This window comes from Aythya fuligula, chromosome 15 (assembly GCF_009819795.1).
Source record: "Aythya fuligula isolate bAytFul2 chromosome 15, bAytFul2.pri, whole genome shotgun sequence".
In the NCBI taxonomy this organism is placed as follows: Eukaryota; Metazoa; Chordata; class Aves; order Anseriformes; family Anatidae; genus Aythya; species Aythya fuligula.
Genome location: NC_045573.1, coordinates 13,691,121 through 13,719,017, shown reverse-complemented (window position 1 = coordinate 13,719,017; position 27,897 = coordinate 13,691,121).

Here is a 27,897-nt window from a genome sequence, read left to right as displayed (position 1 = left end):
CAGTTTTATTAATGTGTTAAAATATGAATTAAAAACATGACAAATCAACGAGAAACAGCAGTCTGTTTTAATGAATATTTCATACTGTACATCAATAAATCATAGATCAAAGGGAATGAAGCACATTCCGCAATATATCTTTTCTGTCAATGTGGGGTTACTAAAAGTTTTACAAGTTATTTTGGCACTTACTTAGTTGCACATTTGAATTAACATTTTAGGAAGGAAATAAAAAAAGTTATGGGTTTGAATCCCAGAAGACTCCGGTGTTCAAAACTGATTGCCTTGCTCTCTGTCTTTATCATTTTATTGCTTTAAAAATCTGCAGCTGACCGTATAATTGTAGGCCCATGTCGTGCATGTGGGCAACTTGCTCCTGCTTCCCAAACCAGGCTGCTCAAACCCAGCTGCTCCAACAGGCACTAACAAGGGGTAAAAGTGTCCCTAACAAAGCACCTTGACTACATGCCTAGTTTTAGGACTGCTTTGCCGTACATGACTTTGGATGAGTTGTATGTCTCTCTTTCTGATGTCTCCATTCCCTGTTAGCAGAGGTAGATTCAATTTTAAGGGCTGAAAAATGATCACCCCACTAAATGAGTTTTAACCCATGTCATTATTGATTGCATATACATGTGTTTAGCCCCTGCAGTTGAGGTGAACCTCACTGGCTTGCACCTGGTGAAAGAGGTTATGACTAGTGCATTTCACATCCTATTTTTGTGGATTTAGAACAGAAAACATTTGTGGTTACAGCAAGTCAGTTGGTTCATGGTACCGTGGTAAGCTGAGGTAATGCATCTGTCAAAGCTTTTAGTAAACAAGTGAAGATCCTGTAATGAAAAGCATGTTACATAAACAGAAAGCTTCATCCTACCTTCTTGTCCACAACTGAAGCAGGAATTAGAACCACAGGGCAAGTACAGATTCAGATGCTCTCAGCTCAGTGATTGATGAGCGTTAGGGAAAGTTGCCTGGAGGTGGGGACATGGCCAAGACCTCTTCTCACAAGGAAACTTCTCACCCAGAACCTCAGCTTTTCTCTAAGCTAACAGCTGAAGTCTTTTAGACTACAAAAATTACTTTGAAAACACAAAAAAAATTGACACCTGCAGCAAGGTGTGCCTGAGCTTGTATAAGCAGTGACCACAGTGGCCAAACCTGCTTTGTGTATCCTTCATGAATTGAAGCTTGATCCAGTGCTGGTAACATCAATGCAACTGCCAGCTTTGGTTGCATTTGGTTGCATTTTAAGCAAGAAATTCCTGAGTTTGAATTCAAAGACCTCATCAGTATATGAGAAGCTGCATTTAAATTTGCCTGAGTGGACAGATTCAGTTCATGAATCCTACTTGAAGTTTATGTTTCTATCCATTTTAAACAATTATCCACTTCAACAAACCCTGGATTGACTACACCTGAGGTATTCGGTCAGTCTCTGAGACAGTTCTGGAGCCTCAGGACAATTTATTATCAGAAACATGTCATGGATGACGGTGCACAATCAAGACATAATAAATGCTGTAAAAGAACAAGTGTATAAAGGAATACAGTAGGCTAGAGATCTGTTCTTTGGTTGTTGTTGTTCGTTTGTTTGTTTTTTATAAATGTGTCCATAGCTCTCCATGAAGCCTTGGATTAATTAGCCATCAGTAATCCAAGGAATTTTCACCAGTGAAGTTTGCTGTGTGCCTGCTTCTGCAATGACATCACCTTCAGAGGAGCCAACAAGCTTAACGGTATGACACTTTTGGGATGGATATACAGCTGTCCTTGGGTACAAAACCAGAAAAGTGACAGTGAATTAAACTAAAAACAGAGAGAAAAATGAAAAGCAGAGCTCCAGCCAATCATTCCCTGCAGCACCAAAGGACAGATCCTGACACCAGGATGAGGATTCAGTCCAAGGTCATTTTTGAAAATGGTAATAATGAGTATTTCATTTTCCCAGCAAGTTATGTTTAATTCTTCTTTCTAGGAAGTTGAGATACTTGTGCTTTTGTGGACTACTATATTTACTTACCAGACTGGCTGAAAAACACCCTTCCTTTTCCAGGCTATATTTATTTACAAACCCTATGTTTCTTAGTGGGCACGGGGAAATGCATCAGAAACACCATGTAACAGTGAATTTTAAAATTATATCCCATTCCCACTAATAAAAGACTTCCCCTCATTTCTGTGGGATTTGATTCAGGTTCAGACTTGGTGAGAAGTAGCTCCTGGTCAGCGCTGAGTGCAGTATTTGCAGCAAACAATTCTGTTCCACTTTAACCAACTTCTGTTCTCAAGAATTGCCTGTGAGAAGTTTCACATAATTAGCGTAGCTTTTAAAGACAGAGGGAACATGATTTAGTTGTGCCAGATGTGAATCTGACCAGGAAAAAGACAGAGGTACAGGCAAAGAGGCCTATGGCAGTGTCCCCACTTACCTGTTTCCTAAGGTGTTGGTTGTTTAAACATAGGTTTATAAAGTTTCTTGCCTTGAAATTTTATCTAGAAATTGGATACTGTTCATTCATACTTTCTTGCTTAGCCTAAAGAACTCAATAAACAGTGTTAAGGCCTCCAAATTTATGAGATCATTAAAATTTTATTTTTCTCACTGTAGTTGGGTATTCAGGGTTCAGTTTTATGTCTTTTTTCTGCATTGCTGAGAACTAGAAATCTGTGTTCTTTTTCTCTGTTATAAATGCAAACTGGCCTCTTCACACAGGTAAGTCAGTCCAGGGCTGGGTCTTAACAACAATATAGGAATAAAGAGATTTGGTCAGGCCAGTAACCTCACAGTTTTTTCAGACATTAGAACCGAACCTCTTTCTTTTTCATAGATTGAGAGCTAAAGTTATGTATAAACATGGTTCTGTCTGAAAGACCCAAGGGTGAAGTTTGTATCTGATCTACTGTAGCTATCAATTAAAAGCAATGGCTGGCCTTTTCAAAGGAGCCATCTAGCTGCCTTCTGCTGAGTCCTCCATTTCTCCTTTTTGCCTTTCTGTAAGAGGTGTTACATTAAAATAGTGCAGTAGGATAAAAGGAACGCCGGCTGAAGCTGTCCCTTCCACTGCACTTGAGAGTAACTGATCTTGCTTCATGTCACCGATAAAAGCAACAAAAACCCTACTTAATTCCGAGGGGCTCAGAGACTTGGTGCTATACACACACAAAACCCCATACCGAGAATCATATGGGTAATTCTAGTCAGACTCCTTTATCAAGATCATATTTCTGGAGAAAGAGCAATTACATTTTCCTTAGTGAATTATTTTAATACACTGCAAAATGAAGTTTCCTAGAGAATCTGACCTAGGAAAATACTGTCCAGATTTGGTGGTTTTCTTTTTCTCCTGTGGTTTCTGGTTTCTCCCAGGAGCATTGATGAAAATCTCCGAGTATATTGGGAATCATGTCTTTATGGCAGTAAAATTTAGGAAGCCTGACAAATGACAAGTAAATCTATGAGCAGAGGAGTTTTGTATGGAGAAGAGTAGCAGAGGCTGACACTGCTGGTGCTACTTCTGCTGCCTGCTTCTGCCTGGGGACTTCTGCTGCCAGCTTCTGCCACATAGCAGTACCCCCCACTGCCCTCCTTGGCAAGACAGCAAGGGGATAAATGGCAGAGTGGACAGAGAGGAGGTGCAAGAAAGCTTTAAACAGAGCCCGAGCTGGATTATGTTCAGTATACATCATGTAAAGTTTATTACAGTTCAGTGGTATGGGAGCTGGTTAGAGAGAATGACGTCTCCATGTACATGTATAATGACAGTATCTCCAATCCTGGCTTGTCAGCTGTGGGAAGACAGAAACATCCTCCTGTGGGTGCTGGTGGTCTTGAAGGGAGAGGCTTTGTCCAGTGGGTTCAGGATGCTCCTAACGCTCTAAATTATATGAGGATGTGAATGAGCTCTGCTGCTTCCCTGGGTCGCCCAGCAGCCCCTGGCCCTGTATGTGCTGAAGCTCAGCTCAGTGCCACAAGGATCCGAGAGCCTGAGACTCGCATCCACACCAACAAACCAAATTCCCTATGATTAGCTGGGTGGATGTTCCCATGCAGAACATTTATGTGTGATACAACCACCTCCTTTTCTTAAAAAATGGAAAGGATGACACGCATCTGTTTAGTTAAAGATGCCAACATTTTTACCATAATTAGTTACAACTAATTAGGTAGCCAGTTCAGGGCTAGAAATCGAGACAGAAGCCATCCAGCATACGCTGCTGAGTATTCACCAGTGGAATATACCACAAGGACAGGAAATCCCCAGATCTCTGTAGCACGTGAAGAGGTGTTGAAGCCTGAGGATGGTAATCCTGAATTTGATGCTAACGCCAGCAAAGGCTACAGGAGGCGTTTGAGTGTGCAGATAATGGGGCCATCTTTATTCCCCATCTCAGAGACTGTGTCACTATTCTGCTTTCTGCCCCATGGACTCCTCCAGCTGTGCTGTAACACTGAATGGGAGGCAGTGTCTCTGCGGGATCCCTGCTGGCAGAAAAGAAAAGCCAACCAGAAAGGGAAAAACCTATTGACCAGCAAGACAGAAAAAGTGACCTCGGTCTCTGAAGGCAGAACAGGAATGCCAGAATGTGCAGAGATGTTCAGAGGTTGGACTAGGTGATCTGGGAAGTCTTCCAACCTAGATGATTCTGTGATTCTGTGATTAATCTGAAACTAATACCAATTGCTTCCCTTCGTGTGCAGTGTATTTGACATAATTACCTTAGGAACAGTCTCTAAGTGCTGTATTGTTAAAGCTGCTAGATGGAAGACAGAATTCTGCTGATAGCAAGTACGTCAGACAGTGATATTGAAGAGATTTATGAAAAGTTTTTATTAATCTTTCTGTCCTTTCTCATATAATTGGCATTACTTCGGGCTCATTTGTTGTGGAACCCAAGCACTTGGCTCCTGGTTACAGGACTTCAACGTATAAAGGTTTCCCTGAAAAGAAGCAGTGAGACGAGGCTCTCAGCTCATAGGAAAGCTACTGCAGGGTTTCCTTCAAGAAAAGAGGGTTGCCTCCATTATGTGAAGCAAAACTTCATATATCAATGATGACATAAGATGGTGCTAAATGGGCACCTTTTTTTTCAAACGTTTATCTTCTCTGGCTGAGACCCATTATTTTATTGTGCTGGTTGGAAACCACCACACTGCATGACACAAGCGTGTTTTAATTAGTCTGAAAAGTTTTAATTGGGAAACAAAGGGAGATATCTTATAGATTATTATCGCAACCTTTAATTGCCTGGCTCAAGAGACCATTAATTATCTTGATCAGGGGATGACACACCTTTTCAAACTAAGACACTCATATTTACGACACCTTTTGCAGAATACTGTACCTGTTGACTTTCTTCCAGCCTTTCATTAAGGAACCGCTGTGATAGGAATTAACTACAGTAATTCCATTACAAAACCTGCTGTCCAGTGGAATTTTTCTGGAAGATTAGATTTCTGAAAGGGAAAAAGGCCATTTAAACTAAGCATTTCCTCAAGGCCCAAAGTAAATAACCAACAAAGAAGGTCAGAATGAATTTAGAACTCTTAAAGGTCTGCTGTGCACTTGCATGTGGCGTGCAAAAAATAAACAGTGCAGCTTTCCAGTACAGTGATTTTTATTGTTTAAAATGTTTCACATTTCAGTTTAGGGAAAGATGAGAAATGCGGAGGACAGAATCTGATCAAAATGATTTTACTTAGAGGAAGAGCAGCATTTTAAGCAGACATTTCAAGGTTGAAGTGATGCTGGTAGCACTCACTTGGGATTAGCACCAGTAGAAAACACTTGTTAAACCATCAGGGCAGAGAGAGAAATCCAGTGAGCTAGGGTTCTGTTCATGCCACAGTACCTCCCCGGAGCTCAGGGATGGTACAGAGCCCAGGGTCTGGGCACGTATTCCAGTTTTTTATTAACTTCACAGTGTACTAGTGCCCAGCATCTGTCAGCAGTGGGTGAGCTCATCGCTGCTTTTCGTGGTTTCAGGAGTCAGTCTTTTCCAGTAGGTCTGTAATTGAGTCTGTATTGAGTAAAAGTGTTGGGAGACTTCTAACCTCAATTCGTATCGTCTTACTGAAAAATCAGACGGAGATTACTGTAACTGTGTTGGTATAGTGGCTATTGGTTTTTCCTGGAGGTCAGCAGGATCTACTCCGTTCCTGTGCAAGGAAATTAAAATATTCCCTGGGACCCTTCTGTACCACAGGCTAACCAGATGCTGCGGTTATTTTAAAAACATAACCAGGTGACCTCATTTTTCAACCAGGAGCAGGTGGACGAGCAGTGGCTAGAGCTTTGATCCCATGCAAGCCTCCTTCCCTGCCAAGCCTCTGTTAATACAGCTCGCTGGGAGACTGTATTACCCTCCTGCTACTAGGGCTGGAATAATGAGGAAGGAAAGGGTTATGCCTGAGCCCCGGTGCCCTCGAGGTGATTCACAGGGAGATGCTCTGACATGGAGCTAAGAACACAATTTCAGTTGTTGTGCCTTTCTGCCTTCAGAAGCTGCTCTACACACCAAGAGAGGTAAAGCTGATTCAAGCAAGCTGAGCATAAGCTGTGTCCCAGACAAGAGTGCACACATAAATGCCTAGCAAGAACTTACAGAAGTGGATTCCACTTTGTGTGTGCTCTGTCTTACTAAACAATGAGTGGGGAAACAAAGTTTTACCATACTCCTTCATCTGAGGAAATCTTTCCACAACTACACAAGTCATTACACTGCATCTGCAGTAGCTACAGTCATTGGAAGCAAAGTGGTTATCAGCAATGCTGGAATGTCATCTACAGCAGCGCTTTTGCAAATTAAGAGTCTGATGCTGCATACTGATTGAATGCTGCAAACTACTTCCCCCTTCGCTGTCCTTTATTTCTTCTTCTCTCAAGTTGCTGTCAGTAGTAATCCCTCTTCTAATATACTGAGATGGGGAAAATCTCTCTTCAGGGTTTTTCTGGCTGTTTGTTTGCTTTTCAATTAATCTCATCTAGGGCTGTGTTCAGTTGATGACATTGGTTTGCTATTCACACGTGTAAAATTGCAGACGTGACAAGTCCTGTGTGCAAAGCGCACTGGGGGTAAGGTGCAGACCAAAAGGAATTTTTTTCTGGAGTACTGGACATTTAGGCTTGACGTCCACTCTAAAAATCTACATGTAGCTGTGTTATTGGATACTAATTTTAAAGGGTTGTCCACCTAATGGAAAAAAAAAATACTGTTCTGTGGACAATGTTAGCAGTTCAAAAAGTAATTACCAGCTGATTGCACCTAACCAAGGTGGCATGCACAATCCGAAGACTGAACAGAATGCTCCTGTTGCACTGGCATGTATGGGGCTACATAAATATTATGTGTGAGGAAGACTTAGAGTGTGAATTTAACTTAATAAGCTGGGTATACAGCATAAATATATTTTTTATTATTTTGATCTGTTAAATGCAGTCTACTTTCCCACCTGGGAGATGAGCTGAATGAGCAAAGCTAGTCTGAATACCTTAAACTTCTTGGAAATTCGTATCTCTTTGAAAACAGTGGCAGCTTCACATCTTCTGGTACAGAAATATCCCAATTTGTTTCATTGTACTGGAAATATGGCTATTATTTCAGAATTTAGTTAAATACTGGAGTCCTGTGGAAACTTCTCCTGAAACAAAAAAAATGGAAGAATATGTTACTTTATTTATAATAAGCCTAATAATAAGTTTTTAATAATAAGTATACTCCTCAGCACTTCTATTTAATTTGGCTCATCTAACTGTTAGCTTATTAAGTGACTTTTAAATGTTTAATTTAAGGGTGGTACAAATAAGAACAGCATGAGACAAAGACATCTGCATGAATGGATTCACTGATTTTGTACACGTCCATGCTGCAGGAAGAAAAGCACAGCACACTGGCCTGCACTAACAGTGTGTAATTACTTACCAAACTACAGTATGTAATCACCTGCTGAACCACTTCTAAGGCTAACAAGGATTAACCATACTCATTACAGCAAACTTACCTCCAAATCTTGATATCTTCAAGATGGCCAAAAAACAAAAAAGCATGACAAGATGCAGGGGTCAGTCGCTGAGTTCAGCTGTGTGGCTGGCACTGCGTTGTCTTCTCCCCTGTCACTGCCCTGACTGCTGCTAGAGAACTGAAGCAGGATTTAGGCAGGTAGAGGAAACCACAACCATACGAGGATGTCTTAGGCCTGAAGAAAATTATGGCTAAGAATCAAAGGCTTTGAAAATTTCTTTGGTTTCTATGGTTTCTTTCTGTGTGCTGTTGTTTTGTTTTGCATTTATTGTTGTTTGGTTCTGTTTATTTTGTTGTTGTTGTTGTTGTTGTTTTAATATGTTAAAAACTTTTGCTTGGAAGGAGATTTTCCTTGTACTTCTGTGTAGCATCAGGAATTGCAAATATTACCTAAATCTGTTCTCAATTTTTTTTCCCTTTATAAGCAATTCTGGTAGTTGCTGCAGATACATTATGGACATAGGCATGACCATTTTAAATCACTGGTGAAGAGGAGGACAGATAATGAAGCAGACGCTCTCTTAGCCATAGTAGAAAGTAGTTTAGTGTTAGAAACACGTTGCTTAAAAATGTCCTCCTCTCTCGTGTCCTACTTGCACCTGCCTATGACCAGCTGGTTCTTGCCCAAAGACCAGTGAAGCAAATGGAAACATTCTGGTTTATGGCTCAAAATTAGATTGGGGACCTGGATTTTCAGGGTACCAACACTAGATAATGAAAAATGATATGTTCTGTAATTTTCTTCAGGTTTAGAGTTCAAATGCCTATTTTGAAGTGTTGAGATATGAGAAAGGAGACAAGCAAAGATACTGTAAGTGCATGAGGAGGCTGCTGTCTTTGACAGGGTTCCTTGCCCACCTGAATCTAAGAGCTTTACGAGGTCCAGGAAAAATGTCAATGAGTCATGAAAAAACACTGGGAGAAGGTGACGGACTCAAGGCTGTACAAAGCTTCAAAGCAAAGCCACAATTTTGTCTGAGAAGATGGTGCCTGTAGTCATGGCATAAGCACTTGCAACCAAAAGAGAAAACAGTCCATATGGGCTTTCAGTACCTTCTTTTTTTTTCTTTCTTTTAAATGCTATTTTTGCCATTAGCAATGGTTACCAATTATTTGATTATTGTCTTGTGTGCTTTTCAGGAAAGCCAAAACTCATCGATAGGAAATGAAAGCCTTCTGAGAAATCCTTAAAAAAACATTGACTGTACTAAAACTAAATTATATGTTGGATATGTAGGCACTGAATCGTAGAAAGTTTATAAAATTACTGCACTGAGTTTCATAAAGAGTCATGAAAGGTGAAAAAAAGACCTGTAAATAACAGACAAATCTGGTTCAATATAAAATGTAGGCTTCACCATTTAAAATCATTTAATTCCTAGCTGTGATTTACCACTGCTAATGGCTGCAAGTGGACACCAGATTCCAAGCATCTTTACTGCCAGGAGAGACCCAGTGAAGACCCTAAGCCAGTGAAGTGAAGATGGTAGGGGTTATTATCTTTGTGCCTAAACTAGATGTTAAAATGGATTTAAAGTGAACATTCTCAAAGGAGGGACTCAAATAACAGAAAGACTGAAAGGAAGTGATCTGTTTTATCTCTATTTTTGATTAATAAAATAAAGCCCAAAGGCGAAAAGAAATTATTTGGGACACTCAGCCATTTTGATGCATTCTGTTGAGTGTCTTTTCACCTAATCATAGACTGAAATAATTTGGTTTAGATTATTAAGCGATTACTTTGTGCTCTGACTGGTAGTGAAACTCACTTATTTCCCGTGTTAGCACTGGAATATCCCTCCATTGGGTTTATCACTTGCTTTTCTCATTCCAAAAGATGGGTTATGTAGTTATCCTGACACATTGGGATACTGACAAGCAACGTCAAATCTCATGATAGCATATAATGACTCTCATTTTCAAACAAGAGAGAGAAATGGGTGTTATTGCAAAATGTTGTTAGATTTTGTATTAAATCTTGCACAGTAACAGTATAATTACAATGTGTCATCTCTGGCTCAGTAATTTGACAATTCAGTTCTTTTTTTTAGGGGGGGAGGGGGCAGATGGCCTATAACATACCATTTTTTTATAATTAGTTTATTCTCTGCAAACTCAGTATGTAATTACTCCCTCGTTCATTACTAGTTTCTTTGAAATCTTCCTTTTCAAGAACTAATAAATCCTCCAACACAAGCGAAGCTTAAATCTCTCTTTGTACTATTCTCCATCCCCTCTGAGGAACGTACATTTTTAATACTGAACACCCTGGTTATTTCACACTCCAGATTACGTTTAAATACATCCTCAGCATCACCCTCTGTATAACACTTGGCTACCCTTCTTTTTTATCCCTTTCTTTCAAAGAATAATCAACTTAGTCCTGAGAAACATGCAATATTAAGATGAGATTTTACTGCTAGGATGGTGAGATGCATACATAAACAGTGTCTAAAATGCAAGAGATGCAGAGAGATCTATGTACATGCCACGTCCCTGTATATGGTGTGTGAGAGCTGCAGATCACAGTGCCAGTGCAGCAGGCTTCTGTATAAATAAAAGCATTTGTGTGACTTTCTTTGTTCACATTTGAATCCCTGCCGTAGTACTTAGTTTTGCTTTAAATTGTCTTAAGTAGTGACATAATCTTCTGACAATAAAGTTTCTTTCCAAATCTTGAGCTTCCTATGTAGCTGGAGGTACTTCAGACTATCGCAGCCATTTGAGCCCAGCTTAAATCTCTGCTGTGAGCTTTGCCCCCCGGGAGCTCCCCTTTGTTGTGGCCCTTATCTGGGCACTGCCTGTGGCTTCATGCTGCTGCGCCAAAGTGGTTCCCATACTGAAAGCAGAGACTCAGATTTTCAGTTTGCCCTTAAATAAAATGACTCCATGCCTAAAGAACAAACAAGCAAACTACAGCAGAAATCTCTCTTTTTCTCTCCCTCCTCCTTTTAGGAATGGTTGTCTTCTGCCTATGTTCAGAATAATACTGTTATCTTAGATGTAAACCATATCATGGAGGCTGAGATTTTCAAAGCAGCTTAAAGGATTTAGAGACATTTTCCTTTCAAATTAAGAATCTTTCTTTCAAAATCCCTTTGAGCAGTACGTCTGTGTTTTTGGTAGTTGTTCTTTAACCGGCGCTTCACTTCAGTTGCTTAGAAATTCTTTGTGCTGCTGCTTAATGTTTCCCAAAGGGTGGAGAGAGGAGAAGGAGTGAGGGAAGGGAATGCTGTGCATTGCATTTACTCTTTGTAGCCTCTTACTGGCTGAGCAGCACTGCTCAAAAGTGCTTTAAAGCCCTCCCAGCCACATGCAAAGCTGACTTCAGGTGTTCTCCCTCACCAAAGCACGTGGGAAAGTGAAAAAAAGTTCCCAAGATTTAGGGTAGCAGCTTCAGCTCCTGCTGACTAATTTAGTTACCGTCATTATCAGCTGTTTTTCTGCCTCTTTCTTAATCCCCTTCCTGCCTGAAACAGGATACTAATTCACGCCACACTGTGCTCCACGGTGCTCCTGGCTGCATTGCACCTGGAGATGGTGATGTGCCAGAGCACATTAAGCCAACTGCAGTGGTGAGGAAGGTGTGTCTGCACCTGGGGCTGCAAACAGGGCAGCTTCAGCTCGGCTGCCCCTGAGAAGCCCCAGTCATTGCTGTGTCTGCTCGGTGCCGGGGAGCAGCACTCACCTGCACTGGGATGGGACCCTGCTTACGTGTGCTGGAGCAGTGTGAATACTTAAGGAAAATAGGAAAAATACAAAGACCTATTGCTCAGTTTGGTCCTTTCAAAACAATGTGTTTCCTACCCTCTCTCATAGTCTGAGGCAGAAGTGAGGCATTACACATTGCCACCTGTGCCTTGCTTTCTACTCTGCCTCTACAGTGCAAGGTCTGGAAAACAGAAAAATTTGGGGGAATTATCCTTTACACCATAGCTGATGTCTGTATGAGGAATTTGTTGCAAGCGTTATGATCTGTAAGAGATGACTGGTGCTGAGCAGTGTGCCATTCCAAATTCAGGATTATTTTTTAGGTCAGAGTAGCCTTACTAGGTTATGCCAGTGGCCTGTTTGATTCAGAAAATGGGCTGATGTCTGTGGCATCAGCCCATACTAGCAGCCTAAAGAGACTCTGTAGAAACCATTTTGGAAAAAAAAACTCAGCACAAAAGAAAGCATTTTACATTTTCTAGAAATTGTTTGTGCTATAGAGCTTGAGGCATGAAGCATCCCAAAGTAGCTGAGATTTTTTTTCCTCTTTTCTGTTTTTGCCTGTTTTTGTAAGCATGACTGTTTCAATTCCATATATCTTTTATCGTTAATTATTTAAGTGTACAATCCTTTTTAAGATGCCTTTGCTTTTAATATTAATGAATGCTGCTGCAGTGGGTGCCTGAGACTAGCTGAAATTGTAGTTTGAATGATTTTGTCTCCTTTTAGTTGCAAAGGTTGGTTTTGGTTGCATAAGGCACGCACCAGATTCGACACACTTACTGGTGGTGATGTACCAGTACAGCCCACCCTTGGCAAACACCCTGGGAAACACCACTATGAAAATAGGAACATGAATTTAATGTAACTAGGGGGAGAAAGGAGGAATCCAGTACATAAAGCTGTCTGGAAGGAGCCTGCCCCAAACTGATGATGCTAAATGGGAAGACAGCCATCAGCCAGGTTAACGAGTTACCAGGGAATTACACCTCCCTTCCAGAAACCTCAAAAAATGGTGTGGGGGTTGATGAGCCACTGAGCACAAAGACTTGAGTGCTTCTTCCAGAGCACCACCACCCAAAAACCACCCCCAACGTGTGTTTCACGTCTTTGATGCACAAGGAGTCCCTGCAGCAGTCTGCAGTCCTGCAGGCTCGGTGTGTCGGGCAGGCAGGGAGTGTCCTGCAGAAGAGTCAGTGTGAGCTTCCCGTGGGGACAAGCTTTCAGGTCCTGTTGGATCTCAAGTAACTCTTCAAGAGCTGCTTTTTTCACCCTCTGCTTCTGGTAAAGGAGATAGGAAAGGCACCAAGTGAATGAATGATCAGGCAGCATATATGGAACAGGCAAAACTGTTTGACATAGGCCTAAAGGAGATAAGAGCCTCAATAATATTGCTGCTTACCTTTTGTTGGACTCAAAGTCCCCTGCCTAAACAGGAGCCCAGGGGTTGGTTCCCCTGGCAGTGACATCCCAGACGTTCATCTGAGCTTTTCTGGAGCGTCTGTGCTGAACCTCTGCAGCCAGCCTAAGCAGCCAGCAGTCAGCTCCAGGGAGGAGTTTCCCCCATAGGTAATTCAACCACTCCTGCTGCAATTTAAAATGATGTACCTTTCTGTTTGGTGTCCTGTCTAGCAAATATCTACTGCCCTAAGTGTGTGATGGCTGTAATTGTATCCAGGAGCTTTGTTTTTATTATGAGCACATTATAAACCTGCATTAAACCATCTTTTTTTTTTTTTTTTTCTTTAACATTTCAGTTTCAGACCATTTCCCCCATATTGTAAACATGCAGTTCCTTGAGCAGTGTAACTAATGAAGCCTGCTTTTCAGTAGATTCCTATCTCAGGGGTTGGGTTCCCTGGTGTCCAGGATGATGTAAGCTCCTTCTCAGGTTTTTAGTGCACTTAGGGTCGGCCTCTCTCCCTTCCGCCCACCCTCTACTCCTTCCCTTTGCACATATACTCTTTTATGTAAATGGTGTATTGTATAGTAGTTGTCCCTTTAGTAAGGTCTCTTTCTTCAATTAGGTTATCTGTGTTTGCAGATACAATACAACTTGATTTGGTAGCCACACATCTCTGAAATATGGATCAGATGGTCAGTAGGTTCAGAAGGTATGAGGAACAGGTGAGCATGCACGATATAACTGTAAGAAGCCAGAATGAAACTACAACTTCATTCCGTTCTTTTCTCTTTTTCTCTTCCTTAGTTCCAAATTTGTTCCACATAGCAGATCTTTGCCTCCCCAGCCAAGGTTTGGTGATGTCTCACATGCGGTAGTAGTCTAAGTGCTTAGAACAGCACACTGCTGCAGTTGCAGGGAAAGATGTACCAGCCTTGAACTTTCTTGAAAGTTGTATTCAATTATTTATTGGTAAAATCCCCTTGACAGTTAATTTTCTTCAGTGTGTAGCTTCTTCAGTGCATGAAACTTAGTGTCGGATATTGGGAATATACTTTCTCTGTTACTAAACTGCACATAGGAGAAGGGTTCTCTTCATTTATTTTTTTCTTTCACGATGTTGAAGCTTTCTAAAAAGCTGCCAAGTTCATTACTAGTGTTTGTTTTAAAAGCCTTACGAAACACAGACAGCTTCCTAAGTTCCTTTTAAATTAATTGTATTACTGGAAAGTTAGCTTTTCGAGTTTCTTCCACTATTTTCATGAAAGAAAAGCTGAAAATCAAACAGGGATTTCTGTGCTCACTTGTTCCCTGTGCTTTGAACATTTACTACTAACCGTGATCAGTAGTGAGGCAGTGGATTTGGTGAAATTTATTTCAGCAAATATCTTACAAAATACCATTTATTATTAAATGGAATTTGTTTCTTTCTGTTCAAAGTTCAGCAGATTCCCATTGGATCCTTGGTGAAAAAGGAGAAAGTGATTCGAAGTGTGGGAACCTCTATCAGCAGGAAATTATGGATAACCTATCTATAAAGCAAGCTTCTTCCTAATTGATTCCCATTAGCACCCGATCCAAAGCTTACAGAAGTCAATGGAAAGTCTTACATTAATCTGTGTGGGCTCTCTGCCCACAGTCCACTCATAGGCTTTTTCTAAGTAGTCTTATTTATTATTGCAGATGTTCTGGTCCACAGAAATGTTCAATCCTTTCCTGAAGCCTGTTGAGCTAAATTATATCTACCTGGTCCTTACACATTGCTTAAAAAACAGAGTTACAGAACATTCCTATATTGTCTTTGATCTCTAAAACTGAACTGACAGCCTCTTGGCAACAATCACACTCATGAGATTTCCGATACTTTTAGCCTATTACCTGGATGGAAAAAACTGCAGTTTGCTTTCTTGTCCATCCCTGCAAGAATTTAGCTGTATAGCATTTCATCCACATCTTGGAGGAAATTCTGCTAGAATTTAGCATAGGTGTTTGCAAGGAGTTTTAATTTGTGAGTTTTTTTCAACTTATTCAGACATAACTAAAATAAATATTGTTTTTTGATCTTCTCAATAAACCTTGACATCATATCTGGCTTTCCTAGACGATGAGACAAGCCCAAACATGGGACAGAAGTATAACTGAAAATGCTACATAATTTGCAGTCTTTCATTAGCAAAATATCTGTATGCGTGCAACCTTTACAGAGATGCTATATTAGCATCGATGTCTCAGTAGACTTCTCTAAAGGGAAGGTCTGCTGTCATCTCTGATTCATGTAAAATGAAGTGTATGAGCTTTACAACACCATTTACTCCAGCCATATTGATTAACAAATTCTCAAACAACAGTAATACTCTTAAAAACAGAACCTTGACAAAGAATTGGACTTTGGGGGATTCCTTGCAGCATGTAACCAGACATTAGATCCAAAGGTGGTCTTTACAGCACTTTCTGGAGGAAGGAGCAGTACTGAAACCCAGAGAAGTTTTGCTGCCTTTCCTTTGTCAACAGATTACTGCATGGGTGTACGGCACCTGAAAGTTCGTCAAATGCCTCGTGCAAATAAAGTGTTGGGGAAAATGCACAGGAAATATAGTATAAAAAATATAAAATATATAAAAATATACAGGTAATCCATTTCTAAACAAATACAGAAGAGAAGGTGGTATATTTTATAAAGGATCCTTGTTTTAAGTAAACCAAAAAGTATTCCAAGGCTACATTACCTAAAATGCATTCCAGGAGTTTGAGAAGTAGTGCGGTCTGAAAAAGGAGGAAAGACAAGACCGATCGTCAGCTGGGATGAACTGGCTGAAGGAAGGGCAACTACCCTGATCAGCCCTGGATTTTAGGCCATCGTTGTTATTAGCCGCCTTCTAGATTTTAAAAAGGGGAGAGTCTTCTGTACCGTGTGCTTGCCTCTCCACTCTGCTTCTTGCCATGTGCCCAGGCAAGAAGTCACATAGCCTGTGTTCCTAACGTTCTTGGTAAGGGCTTGGCTTTCTGCCTTCAAGCTTAGAGGGTCATTTGTTCCCCTGGCCCCACAGCGGCGTTGGGTTCCTTACAGACAGTGCTCGACAAAAGCTGCCATTGAGCAGAGCAGACAGCATACTGAGCAATGGAGCTGGACTTCATCCATAATTCATAGTTGCCTTTTCCTCCATGTCCTCGTCTGCCAGTCCAATCAAGAAGGCGCAACCACCCCGCATCTCCAGTAGTGAAAAGCAGGAGGTGACGTTGGCCAATTATTTGCACTGCCCCAAAGGAAACTGGGAAAGTCAGCTTCAAAACACTCAGGTTTTTCTTCCCAACACCAGGAAGATTTCTTTCTTTTGTCTCTAAAGGCTTTGGCGAATCAATTCTTTTGCATGGGAAAATAGATTACAAACATGCCGCCAGGTACGCGGCGCACGGGATAGACAGATGGAGACAGTAGTATCTGTCTGCTACAGGGAATTGTCAGAGGGGCACAACTCATCGCACTGGTTCTTAGAGGGCTTAATTTGCTGCTGGTAAATAATCTATTTTTTATTACCTCACATCCCCAGATTGTCAACATTCTCCGCTTTTTGCCACAGCTAATTAGACAGGCAAAAGCCTTATAGCCTAAAGAACAAGTCTGAGCTAAGCACCTGCCAAAATATCTGCCTTTTTTTTTTTTTTTTTAAGAACTGTAATGTCAAAGAGTGAAGGAGCTGCAGATCACTTTTAAACGCTTTGAGCGTCAATAAGATGATTAGACCCATGAGGCAAATGTTCAGCATTTCTCTTAGACTCACCACTGAGAGAAGGCGAGATAAAACTCTGATAGATAAAAACTACTGTGCAACAGTACCAAAGCTAATTATTCTGCTGAACTCTTGGAGAAATCTTGCAGGGATGTGTTGACATCATGCTCTATGTGGCCACTTCTGTTCAGGAAAGCAATATTTAATTGCATATTTGAATGAAGGCTCTTTGTGGAAAATAGAGCTTTCAGAAAGGAATTTGAACCAAAACAAGGGATGACCTCGCTGTTAGCCAGGCTTGGCAGATTTGGCAGGGAGCAGGAGCTTTTTTCTTTTTTCATGGTGTTCTTTATTTTCTTTATTTGTTTTCCCTATATGTTATTAAAAAAAAAAAAAAAAAAAAAAAAAAACTTTACACAAACAATGAACATAGCAGTTTCTTCAAAGAGCAAAGGACGTAAAGAACTGAATAATGCCCTTTTATCAGGCATGCCATGATGAAGGCGTACAGAGACAAATACCACCAGCAAAGGTATCCTTGCAGTCTCTGCATATCCTCAAGGGACTATCAGCATTAATGTTTCTAGTTCTCCCTGCCCCACTTTCTCGGTGTCCCTGCCCAAGGCTAGCCTTCATGCAGCGTAGTGACTGCAGCCCACACTGCCTACAGCACTTTGTGGTTTTCCCCACTGACAGAATGGTTTGATCTTCAAGGGCAGGGGAAGCTGTAGTGTATCTATGTATACATGACCAAGTTGGATGGGGCCCTGGGCAGCCTGATCTAGCAGGAGGCATCCCTGCCCATGGCAGAGATTGGAGCCTTAAGGTCCCTTTCAACCCAAGCCATTCTGTGATCTTTAAAAGTCATGAGTTATACAGAACTCAAATATTTGGAGGAAGAGATGATGAGAGATCATGGAGGGTAACAAGCTACCAGCTTCTCCAGAGCTGAATGGTAATTCAGCTTAGTGGGACTGTCACTACTTAAATACAGTGGTGCAATGAAGATATCAATGACTCTTGATTTTCCATGATTATGAGCTCTAGCACCTATTTGTGCCTTTGGAAGTCATCCCAGAAATTGCTGACTTATGATTTCTCATCAAGGATCCTGCTGTTTCAGCTAAAGTGAATAACTCGCTTTTTCCTTATTTTTAATGTAAGAACTTTTGCGAGTTTCATGCTTCTGATATTGCAGAGGTGGAGATGGAATAGACCCCAAGCAAGGGAAGGCAAGATGCATCATGTGCCCACACTAAAGTGTAAGCATTCACCAGCTAATACCATATATTGTTTGATGACTTTGATGTTCCTGGAAAAAAGAATGTAGGACTGAAAGTAGTAAGGCCAAAAATTGGCAGACTGTGTAGTTTCTTTTCCTGATTGAATACAAGGTGATAAATTTTTCTGGGTTCCATTTATAGCCATAGTCTTGTTTTATATTGATTTACTGTTATTAAAAAAAAAAAAATCAACTTTATATAATTTAGGGATATGAGAGAACCCACACCACTCTTTCAATGGCTTTCCAAATAATGACATTTAAGGTAGCTCTTTGTCCGTGCAGAAAATGTTCTCTGTGCTGTGTAGCTTCAAAAATTTCTATTCATGGAGATTTTGTGTATTCTGAAGTTAGCAACACCTTCAGAAATGGTTTAAACCTCCTCACTTTTACCAGAGTTAGAGCTCATTTAGCAGTGTGATCAGCTGGGTTAGCTATAGCTTCAGACTAACCTTTCCAAAATAAGCAGATCAGTTCTCCGAGCAAGCTGAGCTGAATGTTGACAGTGCTAACAATCTAACAATGAGAGGGGAAAAAAAAAAAAACATAATACATTTTTAAGTTAAAAGAGATCATTTCAGTGCTTTTGGGGCAGTGCATACTAGAAGGAAAATAGGTGGTAGGGTAAGAGCAAGAGAGAAGAATAAAAAAAATAATAAAAGAAAAAGATATCACTGCTTTCTGATACCGTTAAATATTAGGATGAAATGTTGTACTTTGAAGATTTAAACGGGAGAGAGCCTTTTGAAATCCCAAGCTCACCCAAGCTCCATCTCAATGCAAGACCACCACACTGCTCACAGAGGAATCACTCACATTGAGTTTATGGTTATGTCATCCAGCCTATGCATAGGGAAGGATTTCTGACCACATGTGTGTACAGAGAACGTTTTATGGTAACTCTATTCTTCACCCACTGCATAAGAGTATTTAACACATTATGCAATTCCAATACCAGTAGTCATTACAGGCTACCTAACCAGCTTGTGTTCGACCAGGAGATCTACAAAATACACTAAATTTGATAGGTCTCAGTGTCAGCCAGTTCTCCAAAAAAAAACACTTCAAGTTCTTCAAGTTAAGAAAGTGGCTAAAAAGTCATAAAGTCATTGCCAGTTTAGAAGGAGACTTTTTAGCCACTACCAGCAGAACAACCAACAAAGAGTTTCAGCTGAAAGCAGACTGATCTGTCAGTGAGTGGGGTGAAATGGTCCTACAGGAAAGGAATTGTGTAGCATAAACCAAATCATTTGGAATGCTTTTCTCATGTAGCTTTTAACAATAGGACAGATTTAATAAGGGGATTACGTTAGAAGTATTTTAGAAATGAAAGAGCAGAATTATTATCTTTTAATGCCTGTTGGAACTGAACTCAACTTGCAAGTATGGGGAAAATATTATTTGTTAAAAAATGCTGATGATAGTAATGGGTAAGTGGGTAATGTCTGCCTCAACCCACAAGCTTCTCCATCCTATTTTCCCTCTCCATCCTGCTGAGGAGGGAAGAAAGAGAGTGCATTTGGCAGCCTGGCAAGGTTAATCCAGAACACTTGGGTAACTGCACGGTCATGACTGAGAAAAAAAGCCAAAACACTGAAATTGTTCTTTCATTTTCCTTGGCTTAAGGGGGAATGACATTTAGTGCTTTTATTTATTTATCACTTCCCTGAAGTTCTCTGTGTTCCCCTTTCCAGGCACAAGGAAATGAGTGATAGCCAATGAATTCTTGCCATAATTCCTTTCTAATTGATGCATTTTGTAATACTTTCACTCCTAGGCCAAAATGTCAGGTAGAAAGTGGTGGGGCTCTACAGCCATAGTCTGATTGTGTGAGTTGAAATTTGTACTTCCCCTGAGATGAAGATCTTCCATGAGGATTCCTGAAGCAATGAAGGTAGGCAGTGGATAGACTAGACTAAAATTAGACATTGTACCATATGCCATAGCGGAAAAAGGAAAGGAAATGAATAATAATAATAATAATAATAATAATAATAATAATGGTATTGTGGTCACTCTCAGCTGGCTTTTTTTTTTTTTTTTTTTTTTTAACCTATGTTTTTAAAGGTTTCACTAATGTCTTCATTCGAGACAAGGTCTGCTTGAGGTCAGGACAGTATTGAGCCAGTCACTCGGTTGTGCACAAGTTTCTGCCTTTCCTCTGAGGAGCACCTCATCCATATGCATGGTTGCAGCAGAGGGTAGAAAAGGAACTGGTAGGCAGTGAGGTGAGGGGCCGAGGTGCTCTTGCTCACTCTTTTTCACACCCTCCTGTAGGTACATGGTCTCTCATCCTTCCTGGTGCCTTTCCCATAGATTGCTCCTTGGTGCTCTGTGAACTAGCCTCTTATTTTTATTTTTTTTCTTCCTTGAACATTTTGCACATGCAGTGAAAGTCTGTCAGCCTGATCATGGCTCGTTGTGTGATGGACACCATGCCACACGGCATCCCCATGGATACTTGTATTTCGGCAGACGAGCTGCAGTGCTCCTAGGGCGCTTGGATAAAGAGCTCAGTTGTGGGGCTCTGTGCAGATTATGTGCAGGAAGCCAAAGCAACAGTTCATACAGTAGTCTCTGATGCACTTCCACCTTTCCTGGCAGTCAGGTTAAGCCATCTCAGAAATCCCAGCATTGACAGGGAAATGGCTTGGTTTTCTGTTTCCTCCAGCCTGGAAATGTGTTCCCTGTCTGACAAGACTGAGCAAAATGCATCCATAATCCATTGCTCCCATTTATGGGAGCTAAGCTTGCTTTGCTTGAATTTAAATAAAGGTATTTGCACATCCCTGGTGATTTTTTTCCACCTGTATTTTTCTCTGTAATAGACTGTCTCTGTACTAGCAGTGACTGATCAATTGTTTGGGGGTTGTTTGTTTTCAAGGCAACGCGTGGGTGATTCTCGATTCTCTCCTGTGGCAGAGCATGCTGTTATCAATATGTTACTTTCTTTTCACTGGGAATGTAGCTTTCAGCAGGCATGTAAAATAAATGGAGTCTGTTTTAATTCAAGTGATGGTTTGGAAACGTGTCTGGTAAGCCAACTTCCAGAGCCTCTTCCCCCTTGGAACTGGCCAGCGTAAGACCTGCACTTGCAAGGTTTGTTTGGCTTTTTGTTTGTTTGTCTTTTCCCAATTAACAGAAGTTAGTATTTCAAAGCATCTGCAACTGGTAAAGGCCAGGAAGCTGGGCTGAATGCTCCCTGCAATCTCAAAAGAAATGCATTTGCTGCTCAAGGGGAATAGTGAGATTGGAAAGAGGCCTGACTTGGGCTGTCAGGTCTCTAAAGCAAAATCCATGCCTCGGTGTCTGAGCACTGATGGGGCCAAGAAAGCAGTGCTCACAGAAATGTGTGAGAACAGTGTTTCCTTCGAGTTTAGCAGAAACCATGCTGATAACCTGAACGATACGTCAGGTAGAGGAGAGGGCTTAGCCAAGCAGAGATGTTGCCAGCAGGGATGCTGGTACCACCTCAGCATGGCAGTGGGGACACAGAAGCAGTACTGGAAAAGCAGCTTATCCTCCAGCATCCCTGCAGTCCTTGGCAAAGTGCAGCAGAAAGCTGTGTCCTGCCACGGACTGGAGGTGGTACCTCTGGCCACACTCTCCGTATCTCCTTTCCCCTTCCACACACAGTTTATTTGCTTTATTTAGAGACAAAGACTAGCTCACTCAGTTAGTGCCTTCTGACCGCAGAGTGGTTTCTGTCTCATTTAGTGACTTTAGGCAATGCTGAAGTTCAATGAGGAGGAGCAGGGACTCGGCTGGAAATGCCAGTATGCCTGCCAAACTGTCACCCGAGGTGTTTTCAGATGAGGATGTCTGCAGAAATTATACTGAGGCTTGGCACCACCAGGCAAAGCTATTCTCTTACATCTATTGCTGACTAATACAGACAGCATAGTCTGTCACCCCATTAAGAAGCAGCAGTTATACTGAAAAAAAAAAAAAAAAAAAAAAAAAAGAGTGGGATTCTTTAGGAGCAACTTTTTTTTCACCTAAAAAGAACCATCTCACATAAAGAGTCAGTCCATTGCTGCAAACTTTATTCATTTTATTTTAATTTCCTGAATTATTTTCATTTCACTCTGAAATGGTGCTTTGCCTGCCAGTGGGTGTTGAAGGGCTGATGCCAGTGCCCCAGGAGTACTTGTCCCACTGCATAGGTGAGCATCGCAGTGCAGCCCCTCCAGCGGGGTCTGCCCACAGCAGAGGTGCCCCGAGGGCCAGCTGCCCCACACCCCATCCTGCCTGCCACTGACCCCTCCTCGTGTGGCACAGCGGAGGCAGGACCGGGAGCCCTGAGGCCAGTCCCAGCAGCTGCCCGCGGGCAGGCCGTGCACACGAGCATCGCTCAGCACCTGCTGGTATCAGGCTGCAGAATCAGGTCGCCTTGGAACGGGGGGTCGAGTAGGAGCCATTGTTCACCTCCATGTCTAGTGCCTTGCAGTATTTTTTTTAGTGGGGAGTTTGTTGTTGTTAGACGTGTAAGGAGTGGGGTTTTTGCTCCCCTCTGTAAGCTCAGCTTGGGGTCTCATTGTCGAGCTGTGCTCTTTCTGCCTCACACATCATTACCGATAATAATAAGTTTTCTGAACAAGAGAAATCTTGAAGCTTTAGCATTTTTACCGTGCAAATAGAAGGATCATCATCTCAGCTGTTCATGCGGACCGAAATCCTCCTTGCTTCTGTGGCCACCTCAGTGGGACTAAAACAGCCAAGAAAAAATAAGCATGAGCCTTTCCTACAGTTAAAATTTCAAGGGCATTGTCTCATCCAGTTCCAGCTTTATGTGTCACGAACAGTGGGATTTTCCACACTTCTCTTCACAGATCATCCTACAAACTTCTTACAGCTTCTTTCTATGTAAGGTTTTCCTGACAGTCTGTCCCTATTTTTCCCTTTTTTCCCCCCTTCCTACCCGATTGTGTGGCCTTATGCCCAGCATTTCAGGTATTTGCTTGCTGCAAAGCATTACAGGAAACTTCTGGCAATACCTGGCTAGCCTGTAGAATCCAGTATTGCTGTTTTTCTCTGTCAGCAGAATAGAATAAAGGTATCTCCTTCTATAACTGTGGATATTTTTATTTAGACACGAATATTTAGTCTTGCTTTGCTTGTGTGTTGCCATCAGCATTGCTGGCAGCAGTGGCATTAATTCCTGTTGGATGCATTAACTAAAGGAAATTCCAGCTCCCGAGGTATCATTCGTATTCTCAGTGACTGGTGACCAAACTGAAGAAGTCTATTTAGTTACAAACTGTTACAAAATGCTGAGAATGGAGTCTTTGGAAATCTTATAAGTACATTTTATCTGGACTCTTAAAAATCTCTTACCACTTCTGACAAATGCAGGAAGTTCTACAGCCAGCCTTTCTATAGAAATTAAGTTTATGGGATTGCTCTGTGTGTTTCTTGTCCACTAGTAGTGGACAGCTAAAATCCTTAGTATAATTTAGTATAATTTGATTGTGGGTGGTTTTTTTGTGTGTGTGGCTTTTTGTTTGTTTTTTTAAGTCATCACTTTTTGAGGCACCAACAAATAAGGAGCAGGATTTCTCTGTTTCTTTTGCTGATTGAATGGATCGTCTTTATTCTGGAGTGCCAGGGGAGTTTGGATCCACACTGAGCTGATGAAAAGCACTCTTCGGCACAGCTCTCAGACATTGATCATACTCTTTTAAGCAGACCTCTCTTTCTACCTCTTACATCACTTTGGTTGAATTTGTCTTTTGGAATTAATTTTAAACCCAAATAGTGATTTTTTCTAGATGCTGAAATAGCCTATCAGAACTGATCCTTTCTTTCAAAAAATATGCATTCCCAAAGCTCAGATGGAAAGAGGCTTAAATAAGCCAAAGATGCCATTTGGGGACTAAACTATTCTCAACATTTAAGAAGAGAAAATAACTTATTTAATAGATCCATCATTTGTGCTAGTAAAAGAAATTCACACTAGGGCATTTACAGGATTGTGGGTTTAAACGGTGCACTCCTTGTGGCTTTTTGTTTTTATCTTTAAATCCTCGGCAATAATGCTTATGGCACTTGAAATGGCCCTGGAAAAGCTACAGTGAGGAGAGCCCACTGGTAATTCCAGGTGCTCGGTGGTAGGTGCTAAGTTAGCAAATGGGAATCCCATCCAAAATCGCTGACACATGTAGCCCACACTGCCCATGTATTGACTTTTCTGAAAGACAGATGAGGGTATATGTATGACATTTGTCACTATTAGCATAAAAATATGTTGATCTTAAAGCACAGGGCTTCTTTAACCAAAGTTGTCTGTAATACTTAATCAAATGTCATACAAACTAACTGGAAATATTCCAATATTTGTCATTCCTAATGAATCTTTCTGCACTGCATCTCTTTGCTTATGACCACATAAAATTAACTACTGCCTTCATGTGTTCCTAAGACTCTAGCTTTTAACCATATACAGACTCTACATCTTGAAACTGAAATATATATTTAGCTCCAGTGTGGTTTGCAACCCAGGTAGCAAAGCTGAGCTATGCTTGCTCTGCTGCCCAACCTGTAGCAGCCACGGATGCTAGCTGTGCCGAGAAGAATGAGATTCTTCAGAATTCCAGCTGGAAATCATCTGAGGACAAGCACATGCAAATTTGCTTCACTTCATGCATGTTACCTGCCGTTGGCTGGTCTCAGAGGAGCTATAACTCACACCTAAGTGTTTGCAGAATTGAAACACAAACCCCAGGTGTGGCTGTACCTTGTGATGTCCCTTCCCATGCAGCACGGCCCATTGCAGTGGGGCAGTGCTGTAGGGCACAGAGCTGGGGGGTCTGGGCTGAAGCAGCAGTGGTCCTGCTTATTGGGGCCTCGCACCCAGAAAGAAGGCAAGGAAAACCCTTGCAACAAGTCAGTCCAGCAGTCAGAGCACCCTGCAGCCTGCAAGGAGGTGCAGAAGAGGAGGGAGGCAGGTAGCACCAACATGCCTTGCCTTTTGGTCACAACGGTAACAGTTTTGAGGTTCAGTATTGCCAGGAGCTTTACTTAAAGGGTGGTTAGCAGTTACTTTTTGCCAAGGCTCTGGTTGGAGGCTGGGGATGTTTGAGCTTCAGGGGATCTAGTGATCTCTCAACCTTGACAAGTTCTTTTCCTTATGAACAAGATCAAGAAGAGATATGCTTGAGGGCCAACAAACGGCAATCCTGAAATCTGGTGTGAAAACCCTCCCAGCCAAAAAAAAGCTCATGAAGGTGTTGTATTATTTTTCTACTGATTTATTTTTTCCTCTTGCAAGGAACAACCTAAAGAATGTGTGATTGCTCCTAAATCTTGAATCAATTCCATGTAGCTCTGCTCCTCAGCCTTTTTTTCCCTCTTCTGGGCATCTTTAGAAGGACGATGAACACAGAGAATTGGAAGGAATGGGTAATTTGTTATAGGTGACTGAAATATGTGAGGAACATTAGACGTACTTAGTAGTCAAAGGTCAGAATTAACATTTAGGTATCTGAACACATACATTTAGAGGAAAAGGTATGTTAAACTTGAACCTCTATTAGAAGTGATCACAAAATTCATATAAAACATTTTCATATCGGGAAACAGGATTTTCTCACCGATTTCTTGCATGTTGGCAGCTCTAGTCTCCCTATCTGTTTGAGATAATCTTCACAGAGGACCCTGTGTCTGGAAACACCAATCCAAGATAAGCATCCAAACTTGAGTGCTTTACTGAGCTAATTTTCAGACATTGTCTGAAACTTTTTATTTTTATTCTGTGTGCAGGCTCCGAATCCCTGAAACATTGGTGATTCACTTGGAATTAATTAATCTTGCCTCCCTCCATACTCTTATTTTCTCAATAGCTTTAATTCCTTTTTCCCTCCAAAGTGAGGATTCCCTCTATATGAAGTAGTCACTGTACCTGTCTGGCCTGTACCAACAGACTTTCAGAGCTTCTTTGGGGTTGTGAGACTATCCCTGACCAGGACAGGCTTTCAGTGAGCAGATCCTAATGCTACAATCCCCTCACAAACACATCTAAACTCGCTTGATTTCCATCAAAGATTGGGATTCTCAGGTCTGATTTCTTGGTTTTATTTATTTTGTTCCAGTTCAGCTTTTCAGCACATCGCGAAACATTTACAAATACCTTGAATTATGCATTTCCCATGGGATGCAGAATCTTTAGTTTGAAACCTTTGTGGTTTGTTTTTATATACGCACACGTGCACACACACACACACACACACACACACACACACATGTATATCTTATTCTGGCACTATTTTTTCCCAAATGGAAGATGGTTGTAAAAGCTGATATAACACAGCAACATGATGCAGTCAGTGGTTTGTGGGGAAAGGAGGGTAGGGGCTACAATGCTGGGGGGTTGATAGTTGCGGGGCTGCAGTGCAATGAGAGTTCTGTGTTCCTCTGCAATAAACCATAAAGCCCACAGTGTGTAACCCACCAGAAGTGAATTACTGGATAATTACGGGGAAGTGATCTGTGATTTGTAGGCGCCACCATCTGGGCATAACGTCTGTCAGCAACTGGAATAAGTGCAATTGCATAAGAGAAAATCTTCAAGCCCAAGCAAACCTGATTTTTTTCCTACCAATAATATAGGATTTTCCTCTAAATAAATGTGTGTGCATACCCTCACACACACACACACTCCATCTATGAATGTTTGGGGATGATAACTGTGAGGTAGCAAGGATGGATTTATTTTTTATTTTTTTTAAAGATTTAATTACATCTTAGGCTGTTGGGACCATACCCACTAAATCAAGGTGGAATTTCTACTGCATGTCTATGGCAGCATGCTGGTCTGCATCAGAGCCAGCTGATCAGGGGGATGCAGCCCCCTGGCTGCAGGCAGCATGGAAGCAAACCCCCTGCATGACCAGGAGACCTCCAGGAGAGCTCCCAAATGGTCCATTCCTCTTCCAGCCCTTGGGGTATTGGGCTCACTGTTTTTTTTTTCCACCGGTATCAGTTGGAGAATGAAATAGGTTTGAGTGGAAACCCAGGCCATCATTGCATGACAACAAAACTCAGGAGAGTCTGAGTCATTCACCCGATGATGAGGGAGGGATGATCAGCTTCCCGTGGGCAGCAAAGGCCATCCAGGAAAACCCAGTGCTCCCAGACCCAGGGCCCCTTCCTGGGGCAGAAGCAGAGGCTGGACGTGTGTGACCTAAGGCACGACAGCCGGGTGAGGTTTCAGTGATTTCATCCTTACTGGATTAAAGCATCTTCCATGACGAACTGAAAGGACTGGTTTGGGCTTGTCTTTTTTTTTTTTTTTCATTGACTGTTGAATGCTTTTGTGGGGGTTCCTTCTGGCAGAAGAGCCCTGGGGTACGTTTCTGGATCATGTTTCCCAGTGGTTCATGTGGGTTGGCAAGAACAAGGCAGTGACCAGTGTGACCCCAGAGGTAAAGTCCTGACAATACTGAAGTCAACAGGACCTCCTAATTCCTCAGCTCTAGATACATCATCCCTGTGGAACTATCCAAATGAATAAAGTATCTAATGAAATACAAGAGAAAAGTTGGGTCTTTAAATGAGACTTGCTCTGAAAAGAGCAGAATCGCTATGCTGGGACAAAGCAGATCATAGGCACATGTTGTTTCTGTTCCTTCCCTCCTGCTTTCTTTTCTAAAATTCCTATCGGTCCCATGAGGAGCAGGAGAATAAACCTGTTGTCAGTTTTATTGCAGAGCTGGCTGCCTAAACTGATGTCTCACTGCAACATGGTTATAAAA